Raw genomic sequence first — 20153 nt, 5'->3', positions numbered from 1 at the left:
ATATCCTCGAGTACCTGATTTACTCGCTCCGTCTGTCCATCTGTCTGCGGATGGATCTTGAATTTTAGCGGGTGCCCATAGTGGTGAACACACTTCGGAAGTGTGATGTAAATCTCTTGTCTCATGCGAAATGATGGTTCGTGGGACTCCATGTAGTCTGACGATCTCCTGGAGATACAACTGAGCTAGCTTCTCCATGGAGTAGGATATCTTGATAGCTAGGAAGTGGGCTGATTTAGTCAACCTGTCAACTATTACCCAGATGGCATCAAAACCATTTGTGGTTCTGGGTAGCCCCACTATGAAGTCCATCGAGATATCCTCCCACTTCCATTCTGGAATCTGTATAGGCTGCAGAACTCCTCCTGGTCGCTGATGTTCTGCCTTGACCCTCTGACAGGTGAGGCAGATGCTAACATATCTGGCGATGTCTCGCTTCATCCCGGGCCACCAAAAGCGTTTCTTCAGGTCTTGATACATTTTGGTGGAGCCTGGATGCATCGCATAGGGAGTCCTGTGAGCCTCATCTAAAATCTGTCTCCGTAGCTCCTCCTGATCTGGAACACAGAGTCTGTCGCCAAAATACAACACCCCGCTATCGGACACTCTGAATTCTCTACTTTCTGATTCTGCTAGCCCTTGCTTGATTCTCTGAATCTCAGGGTCCTGATCCTGAGCTGACTGAATATCACCAAGCAAGGTAGACTCTAGGGTCATAGTAGAGAGCTGTCCCACGATGAGTTCGAGACCGAAATCCACGATCTCCTTCTGTAGGGGCGGTGACATGGCTGTAAGAGCTAATAAGGTAGCACTAGATTTCCTGCTAAGTGCATCTGCTACCTTATTGGCTTTCCCTGGGTGGTAGAGGATGTCTATATCGTAGTCCTTGACCAGCTCAAGCCATCTGCGCTGTCGCATATTCAGATCCTTCTGAGTGAAGAAGTACTTCAGACTCTGATGATCCATATAAGTAATGTCTCCAAATTTTGAGAGAGAAGACTACTGCTGCAAGCTCAAGGTCATGAGTAGGGTAATTCTTCTCATAATCCTTGAGTTGTCTGGAGGCATAGGCGATCACCTTGCCGTTTTGCATCAGTACTGCTCCTAGTCCCAACTTAGAGGCATCACTATAGATGTCAAAGCTGCTGGTGTCGTCTGGTAGAGCCAAAATAGGAGCACTGGTCAATCTCCTTTTTAGCTCGCTGAAGCTGTTCTCACAGTCCTCTGTCCACTGGAATTTCCTGTTCTTTCTGGTAAGAGCTGTCAGTGGGGAGGCTACCCTGGAGAAATCCTCTACAAACTTCCTGTAATATCCTGCTAATCCCAGAAAGCTCCTGATTTCGCTGGCGTTCTTCGGTACTTCCAGTTACTTACTGCTTCTATCTTGCTGGGATCCACCATAATACCATCCTTTGAGATGATGTGACCCAGAAAGGACACCTGATCTAGCCAAAATTCACATTTCGTGAACTTGGCGTAAAGCTGGTTCTGCTGAAGTGTCTGCAATACTAGTTTCAGGTGCTCTGCATGTTCTTCCTGAGTTCCTGAGTAGATAAGAATGTCATCGATAAACACAATAACAAACTTATCTAAATACTCCCTGAATACTCTGTTCATGAGATCCATGAATGTAGCTGGAGCATTGGTCACGCCAAAGGGCATGACCACGAACTCGTAGTGTCCGTATCTGGTTCTGAATGCTGTCTTCGGTATATCCCCTTCTTTAACCTTTACCTGATGATAACCTGATCTGAGATCTACCTTAGAGAACACTGATGCCCCCTTCAGTTGATCGAATAGGTCATCTATTCTGGGAAGAGGATACCTGTTTTTGATTGTGACCTGGTTCAGTGATCTGTAGTCTATGCACAGTCGCATGCTTCCATCCTTCTTCTTCACGAACAACACAGGCGCTCCCCATGGTGAGTGACTCGGGCGTATGAAACCTTTGTCAAGAAGCTCCTGTAGTTGCTCCTGAAGTTCCTTCAGTTCTGCTGGAGCCATGCGGTACGGTGCCTTGGAAATTGGATTTGTGCCGGGGATGAGCTCTATCTCAAATTCAATCTCCCTGTCTGGTGCTAAGCCTGGTAGCTCCTCAGGGAAGACTGCTGGGTAGTCGCAAACGACTCGAACCTCTGCTAGCTGTTGGTCCCTGTCCTGACTGGTGCTGACTACGTGTGCTAAGAATCCCGTGCATCCTGAATCCAGTAACTTCTGTGCCTTCATAGCTGAGAGAAACCTCTTGGCCTTTCTCCTTGGTTCCCCGACGAATTCGAACTGTGCTTCCGCTTCAGGTTGGAACGTGACTTTCTGTTTACGGCACTCGATAGAGGCACCGTATTTGACCAAAAAGTCCATTCCGAAGATAACGTCATAGTCGGTCATTTCTAGCACTATCAGATCGCAAAAGAGCTCCCTGTCTGCTATAATGACCGGCACTGCTCTGAGCCAGTGCGTGGACGCCATGATCTCTCCTGAAGGTAGCGCCGTCAAAAACTGACCGCTGAGTATCTCTGGGGGTACCTCTAATTTTTCGGAGAACATCCTGGCTATATATGAATGGGTTGCCCCAGTATCAAATAGAACAGTAGCACTATACTGAAAAATGCTAATCTGACCTGTGACAACTGTCTCTCTGGTGAGTGAGTAGATCCTCGCATTCGCCATAGCTGGGGGGCTTCTAATCTGCCCTGGCTGATATGTGGGCCTTCTAGAGCGGCCTGCATCTGATATAACTGAGCTGGCTGGCCTGCATACTGAATCTGCTGTGGCTGAGGAAGACCGGCCTTGTTCGGGCACTGCTTGGCCATGTGCCCTTCTTGTCCACATTCAAAGCATCCTCGTGCGCCCTTGCGACAAACCCCTGGGTGGAATTTCCCACAAGTAGCACACTTTGGATAACTGGGTCGCTTGCTAGATGGCCCTCCTCTTGGGTCACTCCCTGATTTGCGCTTGCTGTTGGAGTTCCCTTTCCAGTTGGAGCTGTGGCCCTGCTGTTTCTGAGTGTGAGAGCTTCCTTGGCCTTTGGACTCTGAGGAGACTTGCTTCTGTTGCTTCATGCTGTTCTGGTAATGCTCTGTGGTCAAGGCACTGCTCACTAGCTCCTCCGTGGTCTGTGGCCTATGAATGCCACCAGCCACGTTCACTGCAATCTCGGGCCTCAGCATCTTGAGCATCAACCGGACTCGTTCCTTCTCTGTGCTGACTAACTCTGGACATAGACGAGCCAACCTGTTGAATTTCTTCACGGCTTCCTCCACTGAAAGGTTGCCCTGACGAAACTCCGTGAACTCGTCGTAGTGGCGGTTTGTAACCCGCATGTGAAAGAACTCCTCGAAGAATTCTTTCTCGAAGTCCGCCCATGACATCTGATTCACTGGGCGCTTCGTTCTGATTCTTTCCCACCACATGCGTGCGTCTCCTGTCAGGCAGAAGGAGGCACACTTCACCTTCTCGTGTTCTGGCCAGTCCAGAAGCTCCATCGTGCTCTCCAGTGTTTTGAACCAGGCTTGTGCATCCCATGGTTCACTAGTGCCTGAGAAGTTCTCTGGCTTGACTCGCTGCCACTGGATTAGATAGGCTTCCTTTCTTGGCTCAGCTACTGGGGATGCTGATGCTGGTGCTGTAGGCTGAGCTGGTGGAACCTCTAAGACTACCGGAGTCGTCAAATTTGGTTCCGGGGTGACTGTGGGGGTACTCTGCTGATTAGCCTTTAAGGTGGCTATTTCCTGTTGCTGTTCAGCTAGCTGTTGCTATAACTGAGCCACTAATGCCGTAAGATCTGGAGGAGGCACTGAACTGCCTGCCTCATGCTGGGGCTCAGTAGCTGGTGTCCTTCTAGCTGGGCGTCCTCGTGCCATTTCTAAAGACATAGAGAACATATGTATAACTAATACTATCACAGTTATATAATTTCTGACATCATGTTTAAACTATCATGTACTAATCGGCAATAAGCATATAACATGAACTGTAACTATAAACAAGAACAATTAAGAGAGTAGAGGTATTCTTACTTGGAAGCTGTAGGCACGATGCTGATGTGTGTGTAGGAAGTAAGGAACACTGCTCTGATACCACTCTGTAACGACCCAACTCCTGGGTACTAATCTGTGAGCCGGATTGCTACATTAACTACTGAAACTATACTATGCGGAAAGCTGGGCTAATTAAAATTTTGCTAACTAATTACTGTACCCGTGCTAGGAAAGACAATCTATGCCTCTCGGATATTCTACTAACTGTAATCAGACATTTCAATCGACCCGTGGGTCGATTGGGCTATCGAAACGATCCAAGGATCATTCCAGCTTACTACCGGCACGGAAGAAGGGTTCTGGAACGGTCGGCTGACCGATCCACAAAGCTCAACTTCTGTTCAGGGCTGGATCGTTCCATCGACCGATCCCCAAGCTATACTGCGACTCTGTACGCTGCTGGATCGGTCGGCAGACCGATCCAGGAGTGGCTGGATCGGCCGGCAGACCGATCCAGGTATGCCTGGATCGGTCGGCTGACCGATCCAGGAACCTGTAGAATCCTGGGTTCGCTACTGTCCCGTGCTGGATCGGTCGGCAGACCGATCCAGGAATGGCTGGATCGGTCGGCTGACCGACCCAGGCACCTGGAAATCTCTTCGAGGCTACTGTATCTCGCTGGATCGGTCGGCTGACCGATCCAGTGGAATAGCTCAGACTACGATCGGTCTGGAGACCGATCAGTGTCTGATTTCACTCGAGAATTCTGATTTCAGCACTTTGGCGTGCCAAAATTCCACATAACACCTAACTAATGCATCATAAACTATTCTAACAACATGTAATAACATTCTAGCATGAAAGTACTAATGTTCTAAGCATGTTAAGCTAAACAAGACATAGTTACTCAGCTAGAACAATTAGTAACAAGTCTAAAAGTAAAACTAGACATATTAAGTGCTAAAACTGAAACAAAAGTGTTTAGATCCCAAGGATCTTTATTCCAGACCCCTTGCACACACACATCGTCGTAGCATCGCCCTCCAGCCTCCACTAGTCCACTTTCCTTTTTCCTGTATCTGCAGTATAAGGAAAATAGGATCTGTAAGCTTAAAGCTTAGTAAGAAACCATCTACCTCACTAAATCATGCATACGATGCGAATATGATTTTAAATCATGTTATTTCAAAAACATACTGAATATGCAAACATGGCATGGCATGGTATCATACAAAGCATGGCATAACATAAGCTGAACATAGAGCTAACATGGAAAACTAAACTGAAGCATAATGCTGAGCTAAGCTGAACTAAAACAAATCTGCAATCAACTCAACTGATATAACTGTTTTGAGTTTTGAAAACTAGTACATAGTAAGTGAAAATAATAAACATGCTGTTGGGCCCGGCAACTGTACTTGCTGTGCGCGCATCCCTAACTAGACCCGGGTTTGCAAGTCCCGAATTTAGTAGGGTTAACTAGGTTATCTAAACCTAGGGACGACTGTGGGAGTCCAACCCAATGGATATCTGATCCGGTACAGTGCCACTGAAAATAAAATACTGATATCTATAGCTAACTGATATAACATGCTGTTTCTAGGTTATCTGAACCTAGAGCTAGGTTGTCTGAACCTAGAGGCGACTGTGGGAGCCCACCCATTGGATATCTGATCCATATAAGCTGTAATAAACGGAACTAAAACTAAAGTGCTGTTTTAAATGCTCCTAATGCATTTAACTGAGCTATTAAACATACTGAGGTGGTATTCTAGCTATACTAACATTTTACCGAACACTTGGGGTGCTCCAACTCTCTCCTCTAATAGGGAGATCACCTCTAGGCACCCGACAACGTCTAGAATCTCCAACTAAAGGAGACCAACGCGTCCGGCCCATCTAGAGGTGCTCAACTAGATCCCTAATCCTCGAGGAGGGTTTAAACCCACCCTATGTGTCGGAAAAAAACTGCATATAGCCAAACTAATGCGTAGAAAACCAAACGGAGCTATTATACTGCAGGTGAGGGGTTTCTTACCTCAATCGTAAGGTTTTCTTACGATTCTATCCGCTAGGTTTTCCGGAAAACTGATCCTCTCGACGATCCGTTCACGTCTTCGCGTTCCTCTCGCTGAGATGAACCTTTTTCGTGTTGGAGTCCTCGCCGGAAAGTGATCCGAGAGCCCTTGGGGCTTGGGCGCCGAGAGAGGAGGAGGAAGAGGGGTGTTCGGCGTTGAGGGTTTGGAGAGGGAGAGTTGCGTGAGGTTTTTGTGAGGAAGGGCTGCCGAACCAAAATAAACCAAACCCCACTTAAACCCTCTATTTATATTAAGGGGTTAACCCGAACCAACTCTAATATAAATTAAGTTGTCTCCCTTTCCTTTCAGCACGGCCCTGCTGGGTTCACTGGTTACTAGCATTATCCCCTAAACCATAGGTCTCGGGTTCGATTCCCGCTTAGGCCGTTTTCGTTTATATTTATTTTTGCTACTTCCGCTACTCGGAAAATTCCGGAAAAATATCTAAAAATTCCAGAAAAATCATACTATATTTCTAAAACAGTTTTGAGAATTTTCGGGCATTACATGACATGTGAACATCCCTCTATGTGTATCCACACGAACAATTAGGTGGAGAAGAAACCTTAGAGTGTGCAAGCACTCTTTGAGGGTTTCGGCCAAGGAGGAGGAGAGGGAGAGAAGAAGAAGCAAAGAGGAATAATGATCGATAATGAAAATAAGAGTAAAAAATGGTTTAAGTATTTTCATCTAATGAAAATACTTAATGCTCATTAACACCATTAATGAGCCTCATTAATGAGCCTTAACGAGTATTTAATATTCTTCATTAAATGACCATTTTGAAACTCATTCGAAATTTGAATCTAAAATTCAAATTGAATTCCATTTATCATTGAATTCAAAATTCAATGAATATCATCATTAAGCCTCACTTGAGTCTAACTCAAGTCTAGCCTCACTTGAGTCTAATCAAGTCTAACTCAATCGAGTCTTACTCAATTAATCTAATTTGGATTACTCTTAATCCAATTTGGTTCATCATATGAACCTAATCCTCTTGGTTTATCAAATGAACCTAATCTCCATCTAATTGTCCTTTGTGTGTGACCCTATAGGTTCTTGTAACGTTGGCAATGCTCCTAAACCCATTTAGAAGTATAAGTAAAGAGCGGTATCTAGCAACACATCATTACTACCCAAGTTACAAGAATGTTGAGATCCAACATATCCTTGTGACTACTAATTGTGACTCTTCACAATATATGACAAGTGTCATTCTATCCTTGACATCTAGATTGATTAATTTGAGGCATAGACCGTGTCATCCTCTAATCAATCTAAATCTTGAACTTCAAGTAGACTCGCTATAATCAAATGAGCTCAATATCTCATATTGACACATTTGAGCATGCCCATGCACTTAGTGGTCTCACTCTGTAAAGAATAACGATGCCACTCCCATTATATAGGAGGGATAGATCACATCTACATCACTCACATCCCTCCGCATAATTTGTTACATACCCAGTAATCACCTTTATAGTCCACCCATTTATGGGTAACGTTTGACGAAGCCAAAGTGTGTAACTCCTTATGTAGGGAACCATGGTGACTTCAGGTCTAAGAACTAATAGTCATACTAATAGCCATATGAGAAAGTATATGACACTCATATAATGATCCATGATACTTTCTCATGGCGGGTCATTCAGTATACATTCTCCAATGCATACTCATGTGTCAACTTGATATCCCTGCTATATTCATGACTTGTGAGATCAAGTCATCGAGTTGACCTACATACTAGTCTCATCGCATTAACATTGTCCCTGAATGTTAATATTTGACTAGGAATGATTAAGAGTAGTGTTCTCTATATGATCTCACTATCGATTCAACCAATCGATTGATATAGATAAGAACCTTCTACTCAAGGACGCTATTATACTTAGTTATTTGGCACCAATATAAGTAAGTATAATAACCAAAACAAATGCCTTTATATACATAAGAATATGATACAATGAGTCCATATAACAATCATCATATGATTGGCTCTAGGGCTCTAACTAACATATGGATCATATGACAGATAATTTTAGTCTCTTTTCTACTTTCAGTCCAAAGCTAACACTCCTACTGTTACTTTAGTTGATGGGTCTCTCTATCTTGTGTTTGTGGGTCTAGCACTATCATTCCTACTCCTTTACTTTCTCTGTCCTTTGTCTTACATTTATCTAGTTTATCCTTTAATTTGCTTTCTGTTAGTCAACTAACTCGTAATCTTAACTATTGCATCTTATTTTTTCATGATCATTGTTTATTTCAGGATCTTTTGATGAAGAAGATTATTGGTAAAGGACAAGAGTTTAAAGGCCTCTACATTCTTGACACACCACTCACTCTTTTGCTAGCTCAAGTATCACTTCTCCGTTTAAGGCTCATTGTAGGTTGGGGCATCCATCTCTATTTTTGCTCAAAAAGCTTTGTCCATAATATGGTAAGGTGTCTTCATTAGATTGTAAGTCGTGTCAATTTATAAAACATCATCATCTCAGTTCAAGTCCTAGAGTAAATAAATATGTTATTGCTCCTTTTAAATTAGTTCATTCCGATATTTGGGGTCCTTGTCATGTTCTATCTAAAACTGGTTTTAGGTATTTTGTTACTTTTATCAATGATTACTCTCGTATAACCTAGTTATATTTAATAAAAAATTATTCTGAGTTATTTTCTTTATTTTGTGCCTTTTGTGTTGAGATTAAAAATCAGTTTAATACATCCATCCGTATGTTATGAAGTGATAATGCTAAGGAGTATATCTCCGATTTATTCCAATCGTATATGGGTCAGAATGGCATGCTTCATGAAACCTTTTGTGTTAACACTTCATCCTAAAATGGTGTAGCTGAACATAAAAAGAGACATCTTCTTGAAACTGCATGGACCTTTTTATTTCAAATGAATATTCCTAAACCTTTTTGGGTTGATGTAGTTTCTACAGTATGTTTTCTAACCGCATGCTATCCTCTGTTCTTCATGATGATATCCCTTACAAAATCCTTTTCCTATTAACCCTAGGATATTTGGTATCACTTATTTTGTTCGGGATGTTTGTCCACATGTTACTAAATTAGATCCTAAATCTTTGAAATGTATCTTTCTTGGTGATTCTCGTCTTCAAAAAGGTTATAGGTGTTATTGTCCCAGTATTAATAAATATCTTATCTCAATTGATGTTATCTTCATGGAAGATACACTTTATTTTCTATCCTCACCGATTCTGATTCATCAAAAGGAGGAGGATTTGTTGGTGTATTCTATCACACTCTCCACACCTTCTAGGAACCGCCCCAAGCTCAGTAATGAACTTGTGGATCCAAACTGCCTCATTTGCTGCTTCTGAAGCAGCAATATACTCGGCCTCTGTTGTAGAATTAGTGACTGTGTCCTGCTTCAAACTCTTGCAGCTCACAGCACCACCATTTATGCAAAACACGAACCCAGACTGCGATCAATAATCATCCTGGTCAGTTTGGAAGCTAGCATCACTGTAACCCTTTACAGCTAGCTCGTCATCGCCTCCATATATCAAGAAATATTCTTTAGTCCTTCTCAAGTACTTAAGAATATTCTTGACCGCTATCCAGTGACTTTCACCTGGATCTGACTAGTATCTGCTCATCATGCTCAAAGCATACGAGACATCAGGACGAGTACATAGCATGGCGTACATGATAGATCCTATGGCTGAAGCATAAGGGATCTGATCCATGCAGTCTCTCTCCTCTCTAGAAGAGGGACTTTGAGTCTTAGAAAGACTCACACCATGTAACATCGGCAGAAATCCCTTCTTGGAGTTCTGCATGGCAAATCGTAGTAGTACCTTGTCAATATATGTACTCTGACTTAGGCCAAGCACTCTCTTAGATCTATCTCTATAGATCTGTATGCCTAAAATACGGGCTGCTTCACCTAAGTCCCTCATTGAAAAATAATTCCCTAGCCAAGTCTTTACAGACTGCAGTAAAGGGATGTCGTTCCCAATGAGTAGTATGTCATCCACATACAATACAAGGAAGACAACTGTGCTCCCAATAACCTTCTTGTAGACACAAGGTTCATCTTTATTCTTGATAAAACCAAACTGTTTGATTGCATCATCGAATCGAAGATTCTAGCTCCGAGAAGCTTGCTTTAGTCCATAAATAGACTTATGCAGCTTTCATACTCTGCCAGTATGCTGTGGATCTACAAAACCTTCAGGTTGTGTCATGTACACATCCTCGAGCAGGTTTCCATTCAGAAACGTGGTTTTAACATCCATCTTCCAGATCTCATAATCGTGGTATGCTGCAATAGCAAGCATGATCTGAATGGACTTAAACATCGCTACTGGAGAAAAGGTTTCATCATAGTCAATACCATGAATTTGCTTGAAACCTTTTGCTACCAGACGACCCTTATATATAAGTCCATCCATGTCAGTCTTTCTCTTAAAGACCCACTTACACCCAATGGGTTTAACGCCTTCAGGTGGATCAACCAAAGTCCATACTTGATTGGTGTACATGGATTCCATTTCGGATCTCATGGCTTCTAGCCATGACTCAGAATCTGGTCTCATCACAGCTTCCTGATAGGAGGTAGACTCATCCTCAATAAGCACAACGTCATCATGGTCAGACAAGAGAAATAAATATCTCTCACGCTGCCGATGTACCCTATTAGACCTGTGAAGAGATAGGTCTACTTGAACTGGTTGTTGTTCCTCAACTCCTTGTGGAACAACATCATCCACAACACTTTGTGGTTCTAGTTCAACTTCCATCGAGGCTTCAGTGCTATGATTCACATCTTGAACTTCTTCAAGATCGAACGTACTCCCACTAGTTTTTCTAGAAACAAAGTCCCTTTCTAGAAATACCCCAGTCTTTGCCACAACTACCTTGTGTTGACTGGGAATGTAGAAGTAATATCCCTTAGTTTCCTTGGGATATCCAATAAAATAACACTTATCGGATTTGAGTCCCAGTTTGTCCGAGACTTGATGTTGAACATAAGCCTCACAATCCTAAATCCTCATAAAAGACACCTGGGCATCTCTCCCAGTGCATATCTTATATGGTGTCTTTATCACAGCCTTGGATGGAACACGGTTGAGTATAAAGGCCGCTGTGTCCAGAGCATAGCCCCAAAGAGATATAGGAAGATCTGTATGACTCATCATAGACCGTACCATATCTAATAGGGTAAGATTCCTCCTTTCGGATACACCATTCCACTGTAGTATTCCAGGAGGAGTGAGTTGAGATAGAATCCTACACTCAGCTAGATAGTCACGAAACTCATGGCTAAGGTATTCTCCACCTCGATCTGATCGAAGTATCTTAATACTCTTGCCAAGCTGGTTTTGTACTTCATTTTTGAATTCTTTGAACTTTTCAAAGGATTCTGACTTATGTGTCATCAGATACACATAACCATATCTACTGAAGTTATCAATAAATGTAATGAAGTACCTATAATCTCCTCTGACAGTGGCATTGAAAGGGCTACATACATCACTATGTATAAGTCCTAACAAGTCAGTCGCTCTCTCGCTGTGTCCACTAAAGGGAGTCTTGGTCATCTTGCCCAGTAGGCATGACTCGCATGTCTCATATGATTCAAAATCAAATGAGTTCAGCAAACCATCTTTATGGAGCTGGGATAAGCGTTTGTCATTTATATGACCTGAGAGACAGAACCAGATATAGGTTTGGTTCATGTCATTTGACTTGAACCTCTTGGTACTTATGTTATAGATAAGGTTCTCTAAGTCTAGAATATAGAGTCTGTTCATCAGCGGTGCACTACAATAGAACATATCATTTAAATAAACTAAACAACATTTGTTCTTTATTATAAATGAAAAACCTTTCTTGTCCAAACAAGAAACTGATATAATGTTCTTAGTAAGAGCAGGCACATAACAACAATCATCTAATTCTAGTACAAGCCCAGAGGGCAGAGATAGAGAATAAGTCCTTACAATAACAGCAGCAACCCGTGCTCCATTGCCTACACGTAGGTCCACCTCGCCCTTCGTCAATGCTCTGCTATTTCTCAGCGCCTGCACATTAGTATAAATGTGAGAAGCACATCCGGTATCTAATACCCATGATGAAGAAATAGATAGATTGATTTCTATAACATATATACCTGAATTCACAGCAACAAGGTAGAAAACTTCGAAACTACTCTTACCGCAAGTGAGTGAGCAACTTACAATGTACAAGCAATGCACAAATGCTACAACACTAGAACTGAATGCAAGGAATTAATCTGGCTGAATTGAACCTCAAGAAGTCAACTTGCTGAATTGAAACTTAAAGATGCATTACTGATCGGAATGCCTTTGAAACAGCTAATGATAAACTAGAATTGTATGCTTTCTTAGGGTGTATACTGATCTAGATGCATAAAGCAATCCCAGGTATTAGTTAATTCTAGTTTCTTCATTAACCATCTTATAACTCACACATCAATTCCAATTATCCAGCAAACTGAAACTAACTCAGAAATCAAACACCCATCACCACTAAAACCTCAAATCCAAATCAAAACTGAAATCCGTAGCCCTCCCAAGGAGCATGAACCACATTGTACTCATGATACAAGCTCCTAGATTTGTCCCCCCAATTCACCACGAGCTTACAAAACACAAATACCACAAATGAACAGGTTACAATCTACTAAGTCCATCCTAGAAATTTTTAGCACCTTCACCAAGAGCAAGATCGCATTAAAGAAACAAATCTAAACTATTCTCAACCAAAAACATCTAGTAGGAGTAGTGCAAGGAAGGCAAATCGGGTTCAAAGACTTCTCAAATCTGTCCCATGGGATCAAAACCACTACGACGAAGTAAAGCCGCATCACATAGCATGAAACTAAGTAGCATAGAATCCGTTCAAAAGCACAAAGCACCTGCAATCTGACCCAAAGCTTTCGGGAAAAAGGAAAGGAACAATCGGAGCTATCCTACTGCAGGTGAGTAGCAACTTACATTGAGCATTACACTGAAACCCAACTTCTGCACTTAACCCATATCCCATAACAGTTCAGGAAAACAAAACCAAGGCATCTATTCTCCTTATTCTATGCTTACACTATCTAACATCATTACTAGATATAAAAATGAAATCCCAAAGCTCTAGCAATAACACTTGTATCTAATTTCTGCATACATGAATCATATCAATTTAAACTAAATCAATCCATTCAAAGAATGAAATTCCAGTACTGTCGATTGAACTAAAATTTACAATGTAACGATCTAATTTTCCCCATTAGGAGTTCTAAAAGTGCTTTAAAATATTTAGAAATACTTTAGAAAAATTCTAGAGATTTTTAGGAATTTATAGAGTATTTTTATGTAATTTTTGGAGTTCGTTTGGTATTTTTACCAAGAGAAAGAAGTTTAAAAAAAAAAGAAAAGAGAAATAATATATGTTGAAGCCGGGTTTTGAACCCAAGATCACGGACCCGAACCCGAGTCTTAACGAACTCAGCCCAACCATCTAGTCTACGGATGTTTTGTTAATTATATATGGAGCGATATATATTTAAGCAGTAGTTGGGAAATAAATTGAAATAAAAAAGGGCGCGACGGAAGATTTGAACCTACAACCCTTAACTTGGTCAAAATGCGGCCAACCAACTCTTCCGCAAATATTTCGTGAAAAGATAAGGTGCGAAATATTCTTAAGCAATGGTTGGCAATAAAAATAACCCTAGGTTATAAAAAGGAGGTTAAGTGAAGAGAGGAAGGGGAGTTATTGCTCGATCCCTCTTCTCCTCTCGCACGCAGCGACGGTGTCGGCTTCTCTCGGGTAGAAACGAAGAAGAGGGCTAGGGCTTCACCTCTATCTCCTCCTCCCGTGCGCCTTCTCCTCTCGAGCGACAGTGAAGAAGAAGCCCGTGAGTGCCTTGTCAAGGAGGACGCGCGGACATGAAGGGAAGAGGCCGAGATCGTGAGCTCCTCCAAAACCCTAGAGCTGCCTTTCTCCTTCGGTAGTAAGCTCAAGAACAAGGTAAGTCGCTACTCACCTGCAGTAGGATAGTTCCGGATTTCGATTCGTTTTGGTATTCCCTTATTTGTTCGAGTTGTGCTGTGAAGCATGTTAGGGATTTGTCTGTTGTCGTGAGTTTTCAAAGGAAGAATAGTTATATTTTGTTTTCCTTACCATGACATTGAGCATGAAGAATAGAAGATATGAGAATTGAAATGAGTTTTCATTTTGGTTGGTGGCTATAGATAGCAAAACCAGGTTTAGAAGAACAAACTGACAATTTCGAAATTTATTTGTAATTTTCTGATACTTGCAACAGACTTTATATGTTGTAAATTCTATGCAGAACAATGTATGTTGAGACATACTTGAGTGTGTTGTAAATTTTAGTTCAATCGACAGTACTGGAATTTCATTCTTTGAATGGATTGATTTAGTTTAAATTGATATGATTCATGTATGCAGAAATTAGATACAAGTGTTATTGCTAGAGCTTTGGGATTTCATTTTTATATCTAGTAATGATGTTAGATAGTGTAAGCATAGAATAAGGAGAATAGATGCCTTGGTTTTGTTTTCCTGAACTGTTATGGGATATGGGTTAAGTGCAGAAGTTGAGTTTCAGTGTTTCGGTTTTTCCTCTCTACAGTGGCTTTGTGGGAGTTTTGTTGTGGTTTTATTGTGATCTTGTGGAGGTTGTGGCATTAGTTCGTATAACATGATTCAAGTTCCTATGCTAGTGTAATCCTTGTGTTATGTTCGTTAATTCCTTATGCATTATTTAGGCTCCTGATAGTTTAATTCTTGGGTTATGTTTATTAATTCGTCATACCCGATTTAGGCTCTTGATATTCTAGTGTTAAGCATGGATTGTAAATGGAAAGGATATGGTGGATCTGTATGGTTACAGTGTAAATACCATGGCCTTTCAATTCAAGCATGAAGTAGATGGGTTTTAAGCTTTAATGTGATCTGGTTTTAATTCAAAGTATAAAACATAGGTTTTAATTCCAACAGGTTTTAGATCTAGTTTATGCTTGTATGGTATGCTAATTTTTATTAAGTTTGACATGCAGATTTTGTTAAAGCTTTTAGTATGCAACATTTTGATTAGCTTAGTATGAAAATTATTTTGTTAAGATGGCATGTAGATTTATTTCTGTTTAAACTACAGTTTTAGAACTTCTCAAGTATAGCAGTTTCAGTTGTTATAGCATCCAATCTTAGTTTGTTTAAGTATTCCCTTTCAGTTTGTTTAAGCATTCACTCTTAGTATGTTTAAGTGTGGAATTTCAATTTATCAAAGCATTTCAAAGTTAGAATTTGCTTAAACATTTCAGTTTCTTTTTAAAGAAGTATTCTTTTAGAAGTATTAACAAGTATAAGAAAGATGAAGAGAAGAAAGAAAAAGGCCAAGGCCTTAAGTAGATCCCAAAGTCAAGACTTTAGGGATTTTGGCACACAATGTACTAAAGAAAATGCCGAGGCATTATATAGAAGTATTAAAAGATAACAAATATTTTACTTTTATCAGTGGCACTGTGTTGGACTCTCTGTCCTTGGGTTGAGCTCCCATAGTCGTCCCTAGGTTTAGATAACCTAGTAGTAACGGCTCGGCCGACGGTCGACGGTCGACGATCATAGGGTCACCAAATGGGCCGCCAAATGGGCCGCCGAATGGGTCGGGTCGTTACAAAAGTAAAAACACAGTTGCCGGGCCCAAGAAGAAGTTGATTATTATTTTGAAGTATTATAGTATAAGTTTCTGAAAGTTTTACATAAGTATAAAGTATTTAAAGAATAAGTCTTTAAACAAGTGAAATAAGATTCAGAAGGTGTTTAGAATTCAGTAAGCTTAGTTCTTTATGCTAGCATGATTGTATAGATTTACTTTGCATGTTTAGCCTTTCAGTATGTTTCTTTCACTAGTAGATGAGCATGAGTAGATTTCCTTTTGATCATTCAGTTTTAGATTTCAGTATATCCTCATGCATATCGAGATTTTGTGAGTTAGATAGCGCTTACTAAGCAAATTTTGCTTATAGACTACACTTCCTCTTACTGCAGATACAGGAAAGGAAAAGATATAGAAAGGAAGGCGACAAGGAGGTATTCGAAGGATGTGTGATGCCAGGACTATGGAAGCCTTGGGACTAGGAAAGAAGTTTTAGTTTAGTTTTTATTGTCTTTTGCTATGTTAGGAGTATTTGAGATAGTATTTGTTATTTTGATATGATTAGGACGTAGTAGAAGAATTGTAATCTTGTGTGATGATTTCTTGTGTTGTTTTCTTTATTTTGGATTTATTATACTGCGTGGTTGATTGATATGTGTTCCAGCCGCTTGTGGCTGAGTATATATTGCATGTATTGTTGAATAAGGTCACCGGTACAGGGGAGACTCTGTCAAAATTTTTCGGTAGGGTTTCCATGTGATTTTTAATCATACCGGTTAAGTAGAGTTAGTAGTTAAGTAATGGTCATCCTTAGAGAGTAGTAGTAGTAAGAAGGGTGGTCGTTACAGCCTGCACATTAGTATAAATGTGAGAAGCACATCCGGTATCTAATACCCATGATGAAGAAATAGATAGATTGATTTCTATAACATATATACCTGAAGTGGAAGTCTCACTTCTTTTCTTCTTAAGATCTTCCAAGTAGACTTTGCAGTTCCTCTTCCAGTGCCCGGTCTAACCACAGTGGAAGCAGGTAGCATCCTTGGCAGCCCCTCCTTTAGGTTTCAGTGTCTTGCCTTTGCCCTTGGCTTAGGACTTTCCCTTACCTTTAGGCTTGCCCTTGCCCTTATGTTTCTGTACCATCAGAATGGAGTTGGGCTTAACCTTCTTAAGGTTAAGCTCAACAGTTCTTAACATGCTAAGCAACTCGGGCAGTGGCTTGTTAATTTTGTTCATGTTGTAATTCATGACAAATTGACTGTAGCTCTCTGGCAAGGACTGCAAGATCAAGTTAGTGGCCAGCTCTTGGCCAAGTGGGAATCCCAACCTCTGTAGGTTTCTATGTACCCAATCATCTTGAGTACATATGGGCCTACGGGAGTCCCATCTTGCATCTTGCACTGAAATAGTGCCTTAGAGATCTCGAATCTCTCATGCTTTGCTTGTCCTTGATATAGTTGACAAAGATGTTCAACCATATCATAAGCACCCATCAACTCGTGTTGCTTCTGAAGCTCAGAGTTCATGATCGCGAGCATGAGACATGACACATATAATGCGTCATCTTGATGTTTCTTATAAGCATCTCGGTCAGCTCGCGTGGCAGTTGCAGGAGGTGCCTCGGGAATGGGCTGCTCCAGGACGTACAGTTTTCATTCCTGTGTGAGAACTATTCTCAGATTCCTGTACCAGTCCAGGAAGTTAGCTCCATTAATTTTGTCCTTATCGAGGACAGAACGCAGGGAGAAGGAGTTCGTGTTTGACGACATGGTAATCTACAACAGAAAAATACAGAAATATCATATTCCAATTATCATTAATTAGGCCTTTAATTAAACGATACTCCTACTGAATTATAGAACTTTTGTAGAATCAAGTCAGGGATGTGGTCAAACCACACTTACTAGATTCTAACCAACTAGCTATAATTTTTGTGGGACAAGATCTACATCATACTACGCCTTGAGTTAGCTTTGGCTAAATCGCCCAAGACTTAGTATAATCGGTAGGTAACAAATTACCAATTACATCTCTATGCAACTCTTGTTTATAGGATCAAGATCTGCATGTATATTAAAACTTGAGTTAGCTTTGGTTAAATCGCCCAAGATTTAATATAAATATGATTTTGTCCTATCTTCCAACTATTGGATAATGCCTACAGTTAAATCTGATTTAACTAGTTATACTCAATCTAATTGAGTTTGTCATCACCCATGCGTTGATAGGCGAGACCAAGATTGTCCCTCCGCACCCTACCAAGATAATATGTGTTGCTCTGCTTTGGCAGATTCAACAACAACATGTAATCGAGGTAGTGATGGGTATCACGGTATGGTAGGCATTTTGAGTTGACATGATTTACATCTAATCTAATCGTTAATGTGTATCATATACGCGATTTTGATCTAATCTATTCGTGGTGCATCATATACGCGATTTAGATCTAATCTAATCGTTAAGGCACTAATTAATTACTCTACTCTAGCATGCATCACATACATACACACAAGCAATTAATTAAATTGTAATTAGTCATGGCCCTACTACGATCTTCTCAAGCCAATGAGAAGATTGGATGGTCAACCTAGGGTCAACAACTTCTCCAAGCTCCTCCCTTTGACCACTATGTGTTGCTCGCACCCTCCTCGTAACTCCTCCTCGAATGGACCTTCCACCGCTTCAATTTTTGTACATTAAAAATTTGAAACTCGAGTTACATTCGAGTCTAAACTATTTACAACAGGAATATAAAATAAAGGAAGGCACGACGCATAGGTCGTGATCATATACAGCACGCACAAACACACAAAATGGCACGCATGTCATATTATGAATTACAACACAATTTTTTTCAATCGAACTAGGGTTTTGGGCCATGACCATCACAAAATTATACATAATTCTAAATTATGTATTTTCCATAAATTTCTATAATTTTTACTACTATTTTTACAATTTTATGAGTCAAAATTTCCCGGCGGTCCCGTTTAGCGATTTTCAAGCGCGATCACGGGACAATGCCCCTTGCGGGGTTAGGAGAAGCACCACTTCTCGTGAAATGAATATCACGAGTGTCCTACGATGATCTTACAGCGCCTTAAGCCACTGTCCCAAAATGATTTGAGTGAAACCTTGCCATTTTGGAAAGGTTTTCTCGGTAGTCGAAGCCTACAAGTGTCCAAACACTTGTTGCTTCGCCTATACGAGAAAAATACCCATAAATCTATAAAAATTGTAAATATACATAAACTTACAGATCTTAATGTTTTTCATAAAAATAAAAATGAAACTCATACACGCTTCGCACGTGGCTCTGATACCACTGTTGGGATTTTCGAGCCGCAAAAACTACTTTTTGCTTTGTGGAAATCCCATGCCACCGGATCCGTGCGAATATTAAATTTTCATGTACGTGTTTTCTAGTCCTAGATCTACTTTAGATCTACATGTTTAGAAATTCATACCTTTGATGTGAAGCCCTTCGCTTATCCTGCTCATCCAAGAAGATGCCGGATCTCAAGGGTGTCATGTGAACACCCCTCTATGTGTATCCACACGAATAATTATGTGGAGAAGAAACCTTAGAGTGTTCTAGCACTCTTTGAGGGTTTCGTCCAAGGAGGAGAAGAGGGAGAGAAAAAGAAGCAAGGAGGAATAATGATTGATAATGAAAATAAGAGTAAAAAATGGATTAAGTATTTTCATCTAATGAAAATACTTAATGCTCATTAACACCATTAATGAGCCTCATTAATGAGCCTTAATGAGTATTTAATATTCATCATTAAATGACCATTTTGAAACTCATTAAAAATTTGAATCTAAAATTCAGATTGAATTCCATTTATCATTGAATTCAAAATTCAATGAATATCATCATTAAGCCTCACTTAAGTCTAACTCAAGTCTAGCCTCACTTGAGTCTAATCAAGTCTAACTCAATCGAGTCTTACTCAATTAATCTAATTTGGATTACTCTTAATCCAATTTAGTTCATCACATGAACCTAATCCTCTTGGTTCATCAAATAAACCTAATCTCCATCTAATTGCCCTTTGTGTGTGACCATATAGGTTCTTGTAACGTTGGCAATGCTCCTAAACCCATTTAAAAGCATAATTAATGAGCGGTATCTAGCAACACATCATTACTACCTAAGTTATAAGAATTTTGATATCCAACATCACTTTTAGACTACTAATTATGACTCTTCACAATATATGACAAGTGTCATTCTATCCTTGACATCTAGATTGATCAATTTGAGGCATAGACCGTGTCATCCTCTAATCAATCTAAATCTTGAACTCCAAGTAGACTCACTGTAATCAAATGAGCTCAATATCTCATACTGACTCATTTGAGCATGCCCATGCACTTAGTGGTCTCACTCTATCAAGAATAACGATATCACTCCCGT

Source organism: Zingiber officinale, chromosome 1A, assembly GCF_018446385.1.
Source record: "Zingiber officinale cultivar Zhangliang chromosome 1A, Zo_v1.1, whole genome shotgun sequence".
Classification (NCBI taxonomy): domain Eukaryota; kingdom Viridiplantae; phylum Streptophyta; class Magnoliopsida; order Zingiberales; family Zingiberaceae; genus Zingiber; species Zingiber officinale.
The sequence above is the reverse complement of the archived record's forward strand: the minus strand, read 5'-3'. Positions refer to the sequence as shown.